The sequence below is a fragment of the Paramormyrops kingsleyae genome, chromosome 6 (assembly GCF_048594095.1).
Source record: "Paramormyrops kingsleyae isolate MSU_618 chromosome 6, PKINGS_0.4, whole genome shotgun sequence".
NCBI lineage: Eukaryota > Metazoa > Chordata > Actinopteri > Osteoglossiformes > Mormyridae > Paramormyrops > Paramormyrops kingsleyae.
This window is the reverse complement of record NC_132802.1, coordinates 41,320,187-41,337,925: the sequence shown is the minus strand read 5'-3', so window position 1 is coordinate 41,337,925 and position 17,739 is coordinate 41,320,187.

Sequence of the window (17,739 nt, the reverse complement as noted above, 5' to 3'; positions counted from 1 at the left end):
GAGTTCTGCCACTGACCGTGTCCATCCCTTTATGACCACAGTCTACCTGAGTTCTGCCACTGACCGTGTCCATCCCTTTATGACCGCAGTCTACCTGAGTGCTGCCGCTGACCGTATCCATCCCTTTATGACCGCAGCGTACCTGATTTCTGCCGCTGACCGTGTCCATCCCTTTATGACCGCAGCCTACCTGAGTGCTGCCGCTGACCGTGTCCATCCCTTTATGACCGCAGCCTACCTGAGTGCTGCCGCTGACCGTGTCCATCCCTTTATGACCGCAGCCTACCTGAATGCTGCCGCTGACCGTGTCCATCTCTTTTTCACCACAGTCTACCTGAGTTCTGCCGCTGACCGTGTCCATCCCTTTATGACCACAGCCTACCTGAGTGCGGCCGCTGACCGTGTCCATCCCTTTATGACCGCAGCCTACCTGTGTGCTGCCGCTGACCGTGTCCATCCCTTTATGACCGCAGCCTACCTGAGTGCTGCCGCTGACCGTGTCCATCCCATTATGACCGCAGCCTACCTGAGTGCTGCCGCTGACCGTATCCATCTCTTTATGACCACAGCCTGCCTGAGTTCTGCCGCTGACCGTGTCCATCCCTTTATGACCACAGCCTGCCTGAGTTCTGCCGCTGACCGTGTCCATCCCTTTATGACCGCAGCCTACCTGAGTGCTGCCACTGACCGTGTCCATCCCTTTATGACCGCAGCCTGCATGAGTGCTGCCGCTGACCGTGTCCATCCCTTTATGACCGCAGTCTACCTGAGTGCTGCCGCTGACCGTGTCAATCTCTTTATGACCATAGTCTACCTGGCTGCTGCCGCTGACCGTGTCCATCCCTTTATGACCGCAGCCTACCTGAGTGCTGCCGCTGACCGTGTCCATCCCTTTATGACCGCAGCCTACCTGTGTGCTGCCGCTGACCGTGTCCATCCCTTTATGACCGCAGCCTACCTGAGTGCTGCCGCTAACCGTGTCCATCCCTTTATGACCGCAGCCTACCTGAGTGCTGCTGCTGACCGTATCCATCTCTTTATGACCACAGTCTACCTGAGTGCTGCCGCTGACCGTGTCCATCCCTTTATGACCGCAGTCTACCTGAGTGCTGCCGCTAACCGTGTCCATCCCTTTATGACCGCAGCCTACCTGAGTGCTGCTGCTGACCGTATCCATCTCTTTATGACCACAGTCTACCTGAGTGCTGCCGCTGACCGTGTCCATCCCTTTATGACCGCAGTCTACCTGAGTGCTGCCGCTGACCGTGTCCATCCCTTTATGACCACAGCCTGCCTGAGTTCTGCCGCTGACCGTGTCCATCCCTTTATGACCGCAGCCTACCTGAGTGCTGCCGCTGACCGTGTCGATCCCTTTATGACCGCAGTCTACCTGAGTGCTGCCGCTGACCGTGTCAATCTCTTTATGACCACAGTCTACCTGAGTGCTGCCGCTGACCGTGTCAATCTCTTTATGACCACAGTCTACCTGGCTGCTGCCGCTGACCGTGTCCATCCCTTTATGACAGCAGCCTACCTGAGTGCTGCTGCTGACCGTATCCATCTCTTTATGACCGCAGTCTACCTGAGTGCTGCCGCTGACCGTGTCAATCTCTTTATGACCACAGTCTACCTGGCTGCTGCCGCTGACCGTGTCCATCCCTTTATGACCACAGCCTACCTGAGTGCTGCTGCTGACCGTGTCCATCACATTATGACCGCAGCCTACCTGAGTTCTGCCGCTGACCGTGTCCATCCCTTTATGACCGCAGCCTACCTGAGTGCTGCCGCTGACCGTGTCCATCCCTTTATGACAGCAGCCTATCTGAGTGCTGCTGCTGACCGTATCCATCTCTTTATGACCACAGTCTACCTGAGTGCTGCCGCTGACCGTGTCCATCCCATTATGACCGCAGCCTACCTGAGTGCTGCCGCTGACCGTATCCATCTCTTTATGACCACAGCCTGCCTGAGTTCTGCCGCTGACCGTGTCCATCCCTTTATGACCACAGCCTGCCTGAGTTCTGCCGCTGACCGTGTCCATCCCTTTATGACCACAGCCTGCCTGAGTTCTGCCGCTGACCGTGTCCATCCCTTTATGACCGCAGCCTACCTGAGTGCTGCCACTGACCGTGTCCATCCCTTTATGACCGCAGCCTGCATGAGTGCTGCCGCTGACCGTGTCCATCCCTTTATGACCGCAGTCTACCTGAGTGCTGCCGCTGACCGTGTCAATCTCTTTATGACCATAGTCTACCTGGCTGCTGCCGCTGACCGTGTCCATCCCTTTATGACCGCAGCCTACCTGAGTGCTGCCGCTGACCGTGTCCATCCCTTTATGACCGCAGCCTACCTGTGTGCTGCCGCTGACCGTGTCCATCCCTTTATGACCGCAGCCTACCTGAGTGCTGCCGCTGACCGTGTCCATCCCTTTATGACCGCAGCCTACCTGTGTGCTGCCGCTGACCGTGTCCATCCCTTTATGACCGCAGCCTACCTGAGTGCTGCCGCTAACCGTGTCCATCCCTTTATGACCGCAGCCTACCTGAGTGCTGCTGCTGACCGTATCCATCTCTTTATGACCACAGTCTACCTGAGTGCTGCCGCTGACCGTGTCCATCCCTTTATGACCGCAGTCTACCTGAGTGCTGCCGCTAACCGTGTCCATCCCTTTATGACCGCAGCCTACCTCAGTGCTGCTGCTGACCGTATCCATCTCTTTATGACCACAGTCTACCTGAGTGCTGCCGCTGACCGTGTCCATCCCTTTATGACCGCAGTCTACCTGAGTGCTGCCGCTGACCGTGTCCATCCCTTTATGACCACAGCCTGCCTGAGTTCTGCCGCTGACCGTGTCCATCCCTTTATGACCGCAGCCTACCTGAGTGCTGCCGCTGACCGTGTCCATCCCTTTATGACCGCAGCCTACCTGAGTGCTCCCGCTGACCGTGTCCATCCCTTTATGACCGCAGCCTACCTGAGTGCTGCCACTGACCGTGTCCATCCCTTTATGACCGCAGCCTACCTGAGTGCTGCCGCTGACCGTGTCCATCCCTTTATGACCGCAGTCTACCTGAGTGCTGCCGCTGACCGTGTCAATCTCTTTATGACCACAGTCTACCTGGCTGCTGCCGCTGACCGTGTCCATCCCTTTATGACAGCAGCCTACCTGAGTGCTGCTGCTGACCGTATCCATCTCTTTATGACCGCAGTCTACCTGAGTGCTGCCGCTGACCGTGTCAATCTCTTTATGACCACAGTCTACCTGGCTGCTGCCGCTGACCGTGTCCATCCCTTTATGACCACAGCCTACCTGAGTGCTGCTGCTGACCGTGTCCATCACATTATGACCGCAGCCTACCTGAGTTCTGCCGCTGACCGTGTCCATCCCTTTATGACCGCAGCCTACCTGAGTGCTGCCGCTGACCGTGTCCATCCCTTTATGACAGCAGCCTATCTGAGTGCTGCTGCTGACCGTATCCATCTCTTTATGACCACAGTCTACCTGAGTGCTGCCGCTGACCGTGTCAATCTCTTTATGACCACAGTCTACCTGGCTGCTGCCGCTGACCGTGTCCATCCCTTTATGACCACAGCCTACCTGAGTGCTGCTGCTGACCGTGTCCATCACATTATGACCGCAGCCTACCTGAGTTCTGCCGCTGACCGTGTCCATCCCTTTATGACCACAGTCTACCTGAGTGCTGCCGCTGACCGTGTCCATCCCTTTATGACCGCAGTCTACCTGAGTGCTGCCGCTGACCGTGTCAATCTCTTTATGACCACAGTCTACCTGAGTGCTGCCGCTGACCGTGTCAATCTCTTTATGACCACAGTCTACCTGGCTGCTGCCGCTGACCGTGTCCATCCCTTTATGACCGCAGCCTACCTGAGTGCTGCCGCTGACCGTATCCATCTCTTTATGACCACAGCCTGCCTGAGTTCTGCCGCTGACCGTGTCCATCCCTTTATGACCACAGCCTGCCTGAGTTCTGCCGCTGACCGTGTCCATCCCTTTATGACCGCAGCCTACCTGAGTGCTGCCACTGACCGTGTCCATCCCTTTATGACCGCAGCCTACATGAGTGCTGCCGCTGACCGTGTCCATCCCTTTATGACCGCAGTCTACCTGAGTGCTGCCGCTGACCGTGTCAATCTCTTTATGACCATAGTCTACCTGGCTGCTGCCGCTGACCGTGTCCATCCCTTTATGACCGCAGCCTACCTGAGTGCTGCCGCTGACCGTGTCCATCCCTTTATGACCGCAGCCTACCTGTGTGCTGCCGCTGACCGTGTCCATCCCTTTATGACCGCAGCCTACCTGAGTGCTGCTGCTGACCGTATCCATCTCTTTATGACCACAGTCTACCTGAGTGCTGCCGCTGACCGTGTCCATCCCTTTATGACCGCAGTCTACCTGAGTGCTGCCGCTGACCGTGTCCATCCCTTTATGACCACAGCCTGCCTGAGTTCTGCTGCTGACCATGTCCATCCCTTTATGACCACAGCCTACATGAGTGCTGCCGCTGACCGTGTCCATCCCTTTATGACCAGTCTACCTTAGTGCTGCCGCTGACCGTGTCCATCCATTTATGACCGCAGCCTACCTGAGTTCTGCTGCTGACTGTGTCCATCCCTTTATGACCACAGCCTGCCTGAGTTCTGCCGCTGACCGTGTCCATCCCTTTATGACCGCAGCCTACCTGAGTGCTGCCACTGACCGTGTCCATCCCTTTATGACCGCAGCCTGCATGAGTGCTGCCGCTGACCGTGTCCATCCCTTTATGACCGCAGTCTACCTGAGTGCTGCCGCTGACCGTGTCAATCTCTTTATGACCATAGTCTACCTGGCTGCTGCCGCTGACCGTGTCCATCCCTTTATGACCGCAGCCTACCTGAGTGCTGCCGCTGACCGTGTCCATCCCTTTATGACCGCAGCCTACCTGTGTGCTGCCGCTGACCGTGTCCATCCCTTTATGACCGCAGCCTACCTGAGTGCTGCCGCTAACCGTGTCCATCCCTTTATGACCGCAGCCTACCTGAGTGCTGCTGCTGACCGTATCCATCTCTTTATGACCACAGTCTACCTGAGTGCTGCCGCTGACCGTGTCCATCCCTTTATGACCGCAGTCTACCTGAGTGCTGCCGCTAACCGTGTCCATCCCTTTATGACCGCAGCCTACCTGAGTGCTGCTGCTGACCGTATCCATCTCTTTATGACCACAGTCTACCTGAGTGCTGCCGCTGACCGTGTCCATCCCTTTATGACCGCAGTCTACCTGAGTGCTGCCGCTGACCGTGTCCATCCCTTTATGACCACAGCCTGCCTGAGTTCTGCCGCTGACCGTGTCCATCCCTTTATGACCGCAGCCTACCTGAGTGCTGCCGCTGACCGTGTCCATCCCTTTATGACCGCAGCCTACCTGAGTGCTCCCGCTGACCGTGTCCATCCCTTTATGACCGCAGCCTACCTGAGTGCTGCCACTGACCGTGTCCATCCCTTTATGACCGCAGCCTACCTGAGTGCTGCCGCTGACCGTGTCCATCCCTTTATGACCGCAGTCTACCTGAGTGCTGCCGCTGACCGTGTCAATCTCTTTATGACCACAGTCTACCTGAGTGCTGCCGCTGACCGTGTCAATCTCTTTATGACCACAGTCTACCTGGCTGCTGCCGCTGACCGTGTCCATCCCTTTATGACAGCAGCCTACCTGAGTGCTGCTGCTGACCGTATCCATCTCTTTATGACCGCAGTCTACCTGAGTGCTGCCGCTGACCGTGTCAATCTCTTTATGACCACAGTCTACCTGGCTGCTACCGCTGACCGTGTCCATCCCTTTATGACCACAGCCTACCTTAGTGCTGCTGCTGACCGTGTCCATCACATTATGACCGCAGCCTACCTGAGTTCTGCCGCTGACCGTGTCCATCCCTTTATGACCGCAGCCTACCTGAGTGCTGCCGCTGACCGTGTCCATCCCTTTATGACAGCAGCCTATCTGAGTGCTGCTGCTGACCGTATCCATCTCTTTATGACCACAGTCTACCTGAGTGCTGCCGCTGACCGTGTCAATCTCTTTATGACCACAGTCTACCTGGCTGCTGCCGCTGACCGTGTCCATCCCTTTATGACCACAGCCTACCTGAGTGCTGCTGCTGACCGTGTCCATCACATTATGACCGCAGCCTACCTGAGTTCTGCCGCTGACCGTGTCCATCCCTTTATGACCACAGTCTACCTGAGTGCTGCCGCTGACCGTGTCCATCCCTTTATGACCGCAGTCTACCTGAGTGCTGCCGCTGACCGTGTCAATCTCTTTATGACCACAGTCTACCTGAGTGCTGCCGCTGACCGTGTCAATCTCTTTATGACCACAGTCTACCTGGCTGCTGCCGCTGACCGTGTCCATCCCTTTATGACCGCAGCCTACCTGAGTGCTGCCGCTGACCGTATCCATCTCTTTATGACCACAGCCTGCCTGAGTTCTGCCGCTGACCGTGTCCATCCCTTTATGACCACAGCCTGCCTGAGTTCTGCCGCTGACCGTGTCCATCCCTTTATGACCGCAGCCTACCTGAGTGCTGCCACTGACCGTGTCCATCCCTTTATGACCGCAGCCTACCTGAGTGCTGCCGCTGACCGTGTCCATCCCTTTATGACAGCAGCCTATCTGAGTGCTGCTGCTGACCGTATCCATCTCTTTATGACCACAGTCTACCTGAGTGCTGCCGCTGACCGTGTCCATCCCATTATGACCGCAGCCTACCTGAGTGCTGCCGCTGACCGTATCCATCTCTTTATGACCACAGCCTGCCTGAGTTCTGCCGCTGACCGTGTCCATCCCTTTATGACCACAGCCTGCCTGAGTTCTGCCGCTGACCGTGTCCATCCCTTTATGACCACAGCCTGCCTGAGTTCTGCCGCTGACCGTGTCCATCCCTTTATGACCGCAGCCTACCTGAGTGCTGCCACTGACCGTGTCCATCCCTTTATGACCGCAGCCTGCATGAGTGCTGCCGCTGACCGTGTCCATCCCTTTATGACCGCAGTCTACCTGAGTGCTGCCGCTGACCGTGTCAATCTCTTTATGACCATAGTCTACCTGGCTGCTGCCGCTGACCGTGTCCATCCCTTTATGACCGCAGCCTACCTGAGTGCTGCCGCTGACCGTGTCCATCCCTTTATGACCGCAGCCTACCTGTGTGCTGCCGCTGACCGTGTCCATCCCTTTATGACCGCAGCCTACCTGAGTGCTGCCGCTGACCGTGTCCATCCCTTTATGACCGCAGCCTACCTGTGTGCTGCCGCTGACCGTGTCCATCCCTTTATGACCGCAGCCTACCTGAGTGCTGCCGCTAACCGTGTCCATCCCTTTATGACCGCAGCCTACCTGAGTGCTGCTGCTGACCGTATCCATCTCTTTATGACCACAGTCTACCTGAGTGCTGCCGCTGACCGTGTCCATCCCTTTATGACCGCAGTCTACCTGAGTGCTGCCGCTAACCGTGTCCATCCCTTTATGACCGCAGCCTACCTCAGTGCTGCTGCTGACCGTATCCATCTCTTTATGACCACAGTCTACCTGAGTGCTGCCGCTGACCGTGTCCATCCCTTTATGACCGCAGTCTACCTGAGTGCTGCCGCTGACCGTGTCCATCCCTTTATGACCACAGCCTGCCTGAGTTCTGCCGCTGACCGTGTCCATCCCTTTATGACCGCAGCCTACCTGAGTGCTGCCGCTGACCGTGTCCATCCCTTTATGACCGCAGCCTACCTGAGTGCTCCCGCTGACCGTGTCCATCCCTTTATGACCGCAGCCTACCTGAGTGCTGCCACTGACCGTGTCCATCCCTTTATGACCGCAGCCTACCTGAGTGCTGCCGCTGACCGTGTCCATCCCTTTATGACCGCAGTCTACCTGAGTGCTGCCGCTGACCGTGTCAATCTCTTTATGACCACAGTCTACCTGGCTGCTGCCGCTGACCGTGTCCATCCCTTTATGACAGCAGCCTACCTGAGTGCTGCTGCTGACCGTATCCATCTCTTTATGACCGCAGTCTACCTGAGTGCTGCCGCTGACCGTGTCAATCTCTTTATGACCACAGTCTACCTGGCTGCTGCCGCTGACCGTGTCCATCCCTTTATGACCACAGCCTACCTGAGTGCTGCTGCTGACCGTGTCCATCACATTATGACCGCAGCCTACCTGAGTTCTGCCGCTGACCGTGTCCATCCCTTTATGACCGCAGCCTACCTGAGTGCTGCCGCTGACCGTGTCCATCCCTTTATGACAGCAGCCTATCTGAGTGCTGCTGCTGACCGTATCCATCTCTTTATGACCACAGTCTACCTGAGTGCTGCCGCTGACCGTGTCAATCTCTTTATGACCACAGTCTACCTGGCTGCTGCCGCTGACCGTGTCCATCCCTTTATGACCACAGCCTACCTGAGTGCTGCTGCTGACCGTGTCCATCACATTATGACCGCAGCCTACCTGAGTTCTGCCGCTGACCGTGTCCATCCCTTTATGACCACAGTCTACCTGAGTGCTGCCGCTGACCGTGTCCATCCCTTTATGACCGCAGTCTACCTGAGTGCTGCCGCTGACCGTGTCAATCTCTTTATGACCACAGTCTACCTGAGTGCTGCCGCTGACCGTGTCAATCTCTTTATGACCACAGTCTACCTGGCTGCTGCCGCTGACCGTGTCCATCCCTTTATGACCGCAGCCTACCTGAGTGCTGCCGCTGACCGTATCCATCTCTTTATGACCACAGCCTGCCTGAGTTCTGCCGCTGACCGTGTCCATCCCTTTATGACCACAGCCTGCCTGAGTTCTGCCGCTGACCGTGTCCATCCCTTTATGACCGCAGCCTACCTGAGTGCTGCCACTGACCGTGTCCATCCCTTTATGACCGCAGCCTACATGAGTGCTGCCGCTGACCGTGTCCATCCCTTTATGACCGCAGTCTACCTGAGTGCTGCCGCTGACCGTGTCAATCTCTTTATGACCATAGTCTACCTGGCTGCTGCCGCTGACCGTGTCCATCCCTTTATGACCGCAGCCTACCTGAGTGCTGCCGCTGACCGTGTCCATCCCTTTATGACCGCAGCCTACCTGTGTGCTGCCGCTGACCGTGTCCATCCCTTTTTGACCGCAGCCTACCTGAGTGCTGCCGCTAACCGTGTCCATCCCTTTATGACCGCAGCCTACCTGAGTGCTGCTGCTGACCGTATCCATCTCTTTATGACCACAGTCTACCTGAGTGCTGCCGCTGACCGTGTCCATCCCTTTATGACCGCAGTCTACCTGAGTGCTGCCGCTGACCGTGTCCATCCCTTTATGACCACAGCCTGCCTGAGTTCTGCTGCTGACCATGTCCATCCCTTTATGACCACAGCCTACATGAGTGCTGCCGCTGACCGTGTCCATCCCTTTATGACCAGTCTACCTTAGTGCTGCCGCTGACCGTGTCCATCCATTTATGACCGCAGCCTACCTGAGTTCTGCTGCTGACTGTGTCCATCCCTTTATGACCACAGCCTGCCTGAGTTCTGCCGCTGACCGTGTCCATCCCTTTATGACCGCAGCCTACCTGAGTGCTGCCACTGACCGTGTCCATCCCTTTATGACCGCAGCCTGCATGAGTGCTGCCGCTGACCGTGTCCATCCCTTTATGACCGCAGTCTACCTGAGTGCTGCCGCTGACCGTGTCAATCTCTTTATGACCATAGTCTACCTGGCTGCTGCCGCTGACCGTGTCCATCCCTTTATGACCGCAGCCTACCTGAGTGCTGCCGCTGACCGTGTCCATCCCTTTATGACCGCAGCCTACCTGTGTGCTGCCGCTGACCGTGTCCATCCCTTTATGACCGCAGCCTACCTGAGTGCTGCCGCTAACCGTGTCCATCCCTTTATGACCGCAGCCTACCTGAGTGCTGCTGCTGACCGTATCCATCTCTTTATGACCACAGTCTACCTGAGTGCTGCCGCTGACCGTGTCCATCCCTTTATGACCGCAGTCTACCTGAGTGCTGCCGCTAACCGTGTCCATCCCTTTATGACCGCAGCCTACCTGAGTGCTGCTGCTGACCGTATCCATCTCTTTATGACCACAGTCTACCTGAGTGCTGCCGCTGACCGTGTCCATCCCTTTATGACCGCAGTCTACCTGAGTGCTGCCGCTGACCGTGTCCATCCCTTTATGACCACAGCCTGCCTGAGTTCTGCCGCTGACCGTGTCCATCCCTTTATGACCGCAGCCTACCTGAGTGCTGCCGCTGACCGTGTCCATCCCTTTATGACCGCAGCCTACCTGAGTGCTCCCGCTGACCGTGTCCATCCCTTTATGACCGCAGCCTACCTGAGTGCTGCCACTGACCGTGTCCATCCCTTTATGACCGCAGCCTACCTGAGTGCTGCCGCTGACCGTGTCCATCCCTTTATGACCGCAGTCTACCTGAGTGCTGCCGCTGACCGTGTCAATCTCTTTATGACCACAGTCTACCTGAGTGCTGCCGCTGACCGTGTCAATCTCTTTATGACCACAGTCTACCTGGCTGCTGCCGCTGACCGTGTCCATCCCTTTATGACAGCAGCCTACCTGAGTGCTGCTGCTGACCGTATCCATCTCTTTATGACCGCAGTCTACCTGAGTGCTGCCGCTGACCGTGTCAATCTCTTTATGACCACAGTCTACCTGGCTGCTACCGCTGACCGTGTCCATCCCTTTATGACCACAGCCTACCTTAGTGCTGCTGCTGACCGTGTCCATCACATTATGACCGCAGCCTACCTGAGTTCTGCCGCTGACCGTGTCCATCCCTTTATGACCGCAGCCTACCTGAGTGCTGCCGCTGACCGTGTCCATCCCTTTATGACAGCAGCCTATCTGAGTGCTGCTGCTGACCGTATCCATCTCTTTATGACCACAGTCTACCTGAGTGCTGCCGCTGACCGTGTCAATCTCTTTATGACCACAGTCTACCTGGCTGCTGCCGCTGACCGTGTCCATCCCTTTATGACCACAGCCTACCTGAGTGCTGCTGCTGACCGTGTCCATCACATTATGACCGCAGCCTACCTGAGTTCTGCCGCTGACCGTGTCCATCCCTTTATGACCACAGTCTACCTGAGTGCTGCCGCTGACCGTGTCCATCCCTTTATGACCGCAGTCTACCTGAGTGCTGCCGCTGACCGTGTCAATCTCTTTATGACCACAGTCTACCTGAGTGCTGCCGCTGACCGTGTCAATCTCTTTATGACCACAGTCTACCTGGCTGCTGCCGCTGACCGTGTCCATCCCTTTATGACCGCAGCCTACCTGAGTGCTGCCGCTGACCGTATCCATCTCTTTATGACCACAGCCTGCCTGAGTTCTGCCGCTGACCGTGTCCATCCCTTTATGACCACAGCCTGCCTGAGTTCTGCCGCTGACCGTGTCCATCCCTTTATGACCGCAGCCTACCTGAGTGCTGCCACTGACCGTGTCCATCCCTTTATGACCGCAGCCTACATGAGTGCTGCCGCTGACCGTGTCCATCCCTTTATGACCGCAGTCTACCTGAGTGCTGCCGCTGACCGTGTCAATCTCTTTATGACCATAGTCTACCTGGCTGCTGCCGCTGACCGTGTCCATCCCTTTATGACCGCAGCCTACCTGAGTGCTGCCGCTGACCGTGTCCATCCCTTTATGACCGCAGCCTACCTGTGTGCTGCCGCTGACCGTGTCCATCCCTTTATGACCGCAGCCTACCTGAGTGCTGCCGCTAACCGTGTCCATCCCTTTATGACCGCAGCCTACCTGAGTGCTGCTGCTGACCGTATCCATCTCTTTATGACCACAGTCTACCTGAGTGCTGCCGCTGACCGTGTCCATCCCTTTATGACCGCAGTCTACCTGAGTGCTGCCGCTGACCGTGTCCATCCCTTTATGACCACAGCCTGCCTGAGTTCTGCCGCTGACCGTGTCCATCCCTTTATGACCGCAGCCTACCTGAGTGCTGCCGCTGACCGTGTCCATCCCTTTATGACCGCAGCCTACCTGAGTGCTCCCGCTGACCGTGTCCATCCCTTTATGACCGCAGCCTACCTGAGTGCTGCCACTGACCGTGTCCATCCCTTTATGACCGCAGCCTACCTGAGTGCTGCCGCTGACCGTGTCCATCCCTTTATGACCGCAGTCTACCTGAGTGCTGCCGCTGACCGTGTCAATCTCTTTATGACCACAGTCTACCTGAGTGCTGCCGCTGACCGTGTCAATCTCTTTATGACCACAGTCTACCTGGCTGCTGCCGCTGACCGTGTCCATCCCTTTATGACAGCAGCCTACCTGAGTGCTGCTGCTGACCGTATCCATCTCTTTATGACCGCAGTCTACCTGAGTGCTGCCGCTGACCGTGTCAATCTCTTTATGACCACAGTCTACCTGGCTGCTGCCGCTGACCGTGTCCATCCCTTTATGACCACAGCCTACCTGAGTGCTGCTGCTGACCGTGTCCATCACATTATGACCGCAGCCTACCTGAGTTCTGCCGCTGACCGTGTCCATCCCTTTATGACCGCAGCCTACCTGAGTGCTGCCGCTGACCGTGTCCATCCCTTTATGACAGCAGCCTATCTGAGTGCTGCTGCTGACCGTATCCATCTCTTTATGACCACAGTCTACCTGAGTGCTGCCGCTGACCGTGTCAATCTCTTTATGACCACAGTCTACCTGGCTGCTGCCGCTGACCGTGTCCATCCCTTTATGACCACAGCCTACCTGAGTGCTGCTGCTGACCGTGTCCATCACATTATGACCGCAGCCTACCTGAGTTCTGCCGCTGACCGTGTCCATCCCTTTATGACCACAGTCTACCTGAGTGCTGCCGCTGACCGTGTCCATCCCTTTATGACCGCAGTCTACCTGAGTGCTGCCGCTGACCGTGTCAATCTCTTTATGACCACAGTCTACCTGAGTGCTGCCGCTGACCGTGTCAATCTCTTTATGACCACAGTCTACCTGGCTGCTGCCGCTGACCGTGTCCATCCCTTTATGACCGCAGCCTACCTGAGTGCTGCCGCTGACCGTGTCCATCCTTTTATGAGCGCAGCCTACCTGTGTGCTGCCGCTGACCGTGTCCATCCCTTTATGACAGCAGCCTACCTGAGTGCTGCTGCTGACCGTATCCATCTCTTTATGACCGCAGCCTACCTGTGTGCTGCCGCTGACCGTGTCCATCCCTTTATGACCAGTCTACCTTAGTGCTGCCGCTGACCGTGACCATCCCTTTATGACCAGTCTACCTGAGTGCTGCCGCTGACCGTGTCCATCCCTTTATGACCACAGCCTACCTGAGTGCTGCTGCTGACCGTGTCCATCCCATTATGACCACAGTCTGCCTGAGTTCTGCTGCTGACCATGTCCATCTCTTTATGACCACAGTCTACCTGAGTGCTGCCGCTGACCGTGTCCATCCCTTTATGACCAGTCTACCTGAGTGCTGCCGCTGACTGTGTCCATCCCTTTATGACCAGTCTACCTGTGTTCTGCTGCTGACCGTGTCCATCCCTTTATGACCAGTCTACCTGAGTGCTGCTGCTGACCGTGACCATCACATTATGACCCCAGCCTACCTGAGTGCTGCTGCTGACCGTGACCATCCCTTTATGACCAGTCTACCTGAGTGCTGCCGCTGACCGTGTCCATCCCTTTATGACCAGTCTACCTGAGTGCTGCTGCTGACCATGTCCATCTCTTTATGACCACACCTGAGTGCTTGTCAAGTTGTCCCTTTTCCTTTTGTGCAATTTCCCCAACTTGAAAGGAATAACAACATCCACTTGGAGGTATAACTGGATTCCACTCGACAGACTAAGCAAACCCACTATTTCTTTTATCCTTATTTTCCTTTTATTTGGATCTCAGCAAGGTAACCAATGTTGCCACCAGATAACGTAGTCAGGTAGAAAACCTTTAAGCAAAAAAGAAAAGAAATAGACCCCAAACTATTACATACATGTTAAGTCGCGGGCAGTGGAGGAGCCCCTTAAGGCCACACATGACCGATTACAACAAGAGTTTGCTGGGAACAATCCAGTCCTCTATCTGACTCAGGCTGATGAGTCCAATCACTGAGGTTTCACTACAGTTCATTTGCTAGTAGGCGTGAATAGTACAGGTGAGGGATGGGTTTGTTTGGCCCAGGTAATGATCACATGGGCTGCTGATAGAGCATGGGAGGCTGAGGACCCTGACCGCTACGGGGCGCGGGTGCAAGAACTGACTGTAACTGCTCTGCAGTGTCGACGAAGCCCTGATAACTGTACTTATTCTGCTGTGTCCTGTCCATCGGACACACATGTGAGGGCGAAGGGGAAGACCCTGCCTGAGGATGGCTTGGCTGTCATCCCTGTGAATGAGACTGTGTGTTTCCGTCTGTTTAATTCGGCCCAGTCGCTATCCCCTTCCTCCCCACCTCTGCACTGTAGGGCTTATGTCAACTTCTCTGTCCTTGGTGATGTCTTGCTAGTGGCACCACCACGTTCTGCTTTTATCTGTGGCCACACAGACTCTCTTAAGGGTTACATTGGTTTGTCTCTTTCGGCGGCGGAGGTTGATTGGTATTGTTATCTGGCTTATCTTGTTCCTCCTATTCGCGTAGTGCCCAAGGAGCAGATATCTTTGGCTGTGCGTGCATATTCGCGCAGCAAGCGGTCGCTAAGTTGGACTGAACAATGGTTTGGGGTGTTTATTCCATCCCATGGAGTGTCAGACCTTCAGACTGAGGTGGCTGCCCTGCAGACTGCAGTGGAGAAACTGGCCAATCAGACACTTGATACTGTAAAGGCCGTTCAGGGTGAATTATCCGCGGTTAAGCAGGTGGCTCTGCAAAACCGTATGGCATTGCATATTCTATTGGCTGAGAAAGGCGGTGTTTGTGCTATAGTGGGGAGAGAATGTTGCACGTACATCCCTGATTCCTCTGAGGTTGTGCAAGATCTGGAGGACGTGGTGCACAAACGGATGTCTGCGATACATAAGGAGCATGGCCTGTTTGAGTACAGCTGGGACAATTGGTTCTCCTCACTGATTCCGGGTTTATCCGGGGTGTTTAAACCTTTAGTTTTTAGTATATTGATTTTGCTTGTAGTGTTGCTACTAATGACTCGTGGTCCATCCAACCGCTGCCAGCGCCCATCGCCCCACTGCGCTTTTGTCCGCAGTATTACTTTGCTGTGAACTCTGATTCTGTGTGAACAGCGTGGATTTTGCGTGTTCAAAAGGGGGGAGTGTGGAAGTAAAATTGGACATTAGTAGGCCCGGGAGGGGAGGCATATTGGGTCTGTTATGTTTTATGCCTTAGGCAAGAAGAGATTGTTTTGAATACTGTGTGAAGCTCGGACCTTGGAGAGGCAGACAGTGGAGCAAAGGGGGGGAGAAACCACTTGCAGGAAGAGACTCGAAGCCGCCCCAACTGCTGCACAAAAAGTTATAGCTTAATAAAGTAGTTGTTGTTACGCAATTTATGGCATAAGTAATCATGTTAATCATACTAATCATATGTTAACCAAGTATTTTCAGTGATTCAGGGACAATACGTCAATGTGTTATCAGAGAGGTTGATTTATACCACACTTTAATTAAAGTAAGTGAATTAAAGTTTAAGTAGAATCACTGTTGGTGTCCTCAATCCTTTAAATAAATATTTGACAGGGAGTCTTTTCAGTGTCAGCTCTGTGGTTAGCATGATCATGTCACTGCCTCCTGGAACTGGCCTGATTTGTGAATACCTCCTGTGATTGGTGTGCTCAGGTGACTGCCTGTTGTGATTGGCATGATCATGTGACTGCCTCCTGTGATCATATGACTGCCTCCTGTGAATGGCATGATTGCACAACTGCCTCCTGTGTTTGGCGCGATCATGTGACTCCCTGTTGTGATTGGCATGATCATGTAACTGCCTCCTGTGATCATATGACTGCCTCCTGTGAATGGCATGATTGCACAACTGCCTCCTGTGTTTGGCGCCATCATGTGACTCCCTGTTGTGATTGGCATGATCATGTAACTGCCTCCTGTGATCATATGACTGCCTCCTTTGAATGGAATGATTGCACAACTGCCTCCTGTGTTTGGTGCGATCATATGACTGCTTCCAATGACCATGTGACTGCCTCCAGAGAGTGGTGTGATCATGTGACTGGCTCGATTGTGTAACTGCCTCCTTTGGTATGATCACATTACTGCCTCCTATGACTGACATGATCATGTGACTGCCTCCTATGATTGCCATGATCACTGCCCCTGGCTTTTGTAAGAATCGTTTTATTTCATAAGACAGGAGTATTATATGTGGGGGGGGCTGGGCTTCATTTCCACTTTGCACAGCTGCACTCATAACAGCGGGGACGCCACTGCAGCAGCCTCATGCGGCACCTACACCTTCATACGCAGCAAGCAGGTGGCCATGATAATGACTGGCATCAAGTTACTGCTGCAGTCCGACACCAAAATTCATACAGATACAACATACACTCACCTAAAGGATTATTAGGAACACCATACTAATACGGTGTTTGACCCCCTTTCGCCTTCAGAACTGCCTTAATTCTACGTGGCATTGATTCAACAAGGTGCTGAAAGCATTCTTTAGAAATGTTGGCCCATATTGATAGGATAGCATCTTGCAGTTGATGGAGATTTGTGGGATGCACATCCAGGGCACAAAGCTCCCGTTCCACACAGCAAATTTCCATTATCAGAATTAACACTATTAGAGTTAAATCTAACACTTTCCAAGTGTACATATGGGAACCACCACAAAAGTGTTGATTTAACACTTTCCAAAGTGCTGTCCTATATAACACCCATAAAGTATAACATTTTTACACTGCTTAAGGTGCTGCTTTAGTCCTCCTTAGTGTTACTAGTTAACTGAAGTTAAGATCATATATGTATAATATATATATATATATATATATATATATATATGTTAGTGCTATAAACACAGATACATTGAACTAATGACTTAATAAACACAATAAATTGTAACAAAAGCCCTTTATTCAGACTTTCACAAAATTATCAGTGCAACAAATCCATATCATCCACATCTGCATGTATACCTGGACTTAAAAAATACAACAGTCAGTGACGATATAAAAAAAGTTGTCACTGCCATATGCCATTTGAAAGTCAAAAGGTTAAAAATGCCTCAATTCTACCTGTTTGACTATAGAGAGCTGCAGGTCTTGTTCAGTTATACAATATGCATGAAGGTGCTCAGTAAATGTTGCTTCCATCTTTGACACAACAAAATATACATCACTTCTCAAAAGTATATGAACAACTTTACAGAACACTGGCATCTCATCTACTACATCAGTGCAAACAATAAGACCAGTGCGAAACTCAGTGCCAACACATTTGACCCAATTTGTTTGACTTATTTCAGTGGACATATCCAACTGAAAATACTCTGAAATCAATGGACCGTTTTCTGTCTCATTCAGCGTTTGTGTTTTAACCGGTCCAGATTCAATGCCTTTGATAGCCAATGATTCCCAGTGATAAGCAATGGCTACTTGGTGTTTTCGTGCAAGGGACTTTGTCAGATTCTTGAAGTTTTTTACACTGGATTTAAAAAATTTATGCTTGGCTTCATATCTCATAGTCCATGCGTGAACCAAAGGACCAATCTGGCGAATACATTCTGGGTAATGAATCATGAAGTGGTGTTTTGGAATGAGATTATTT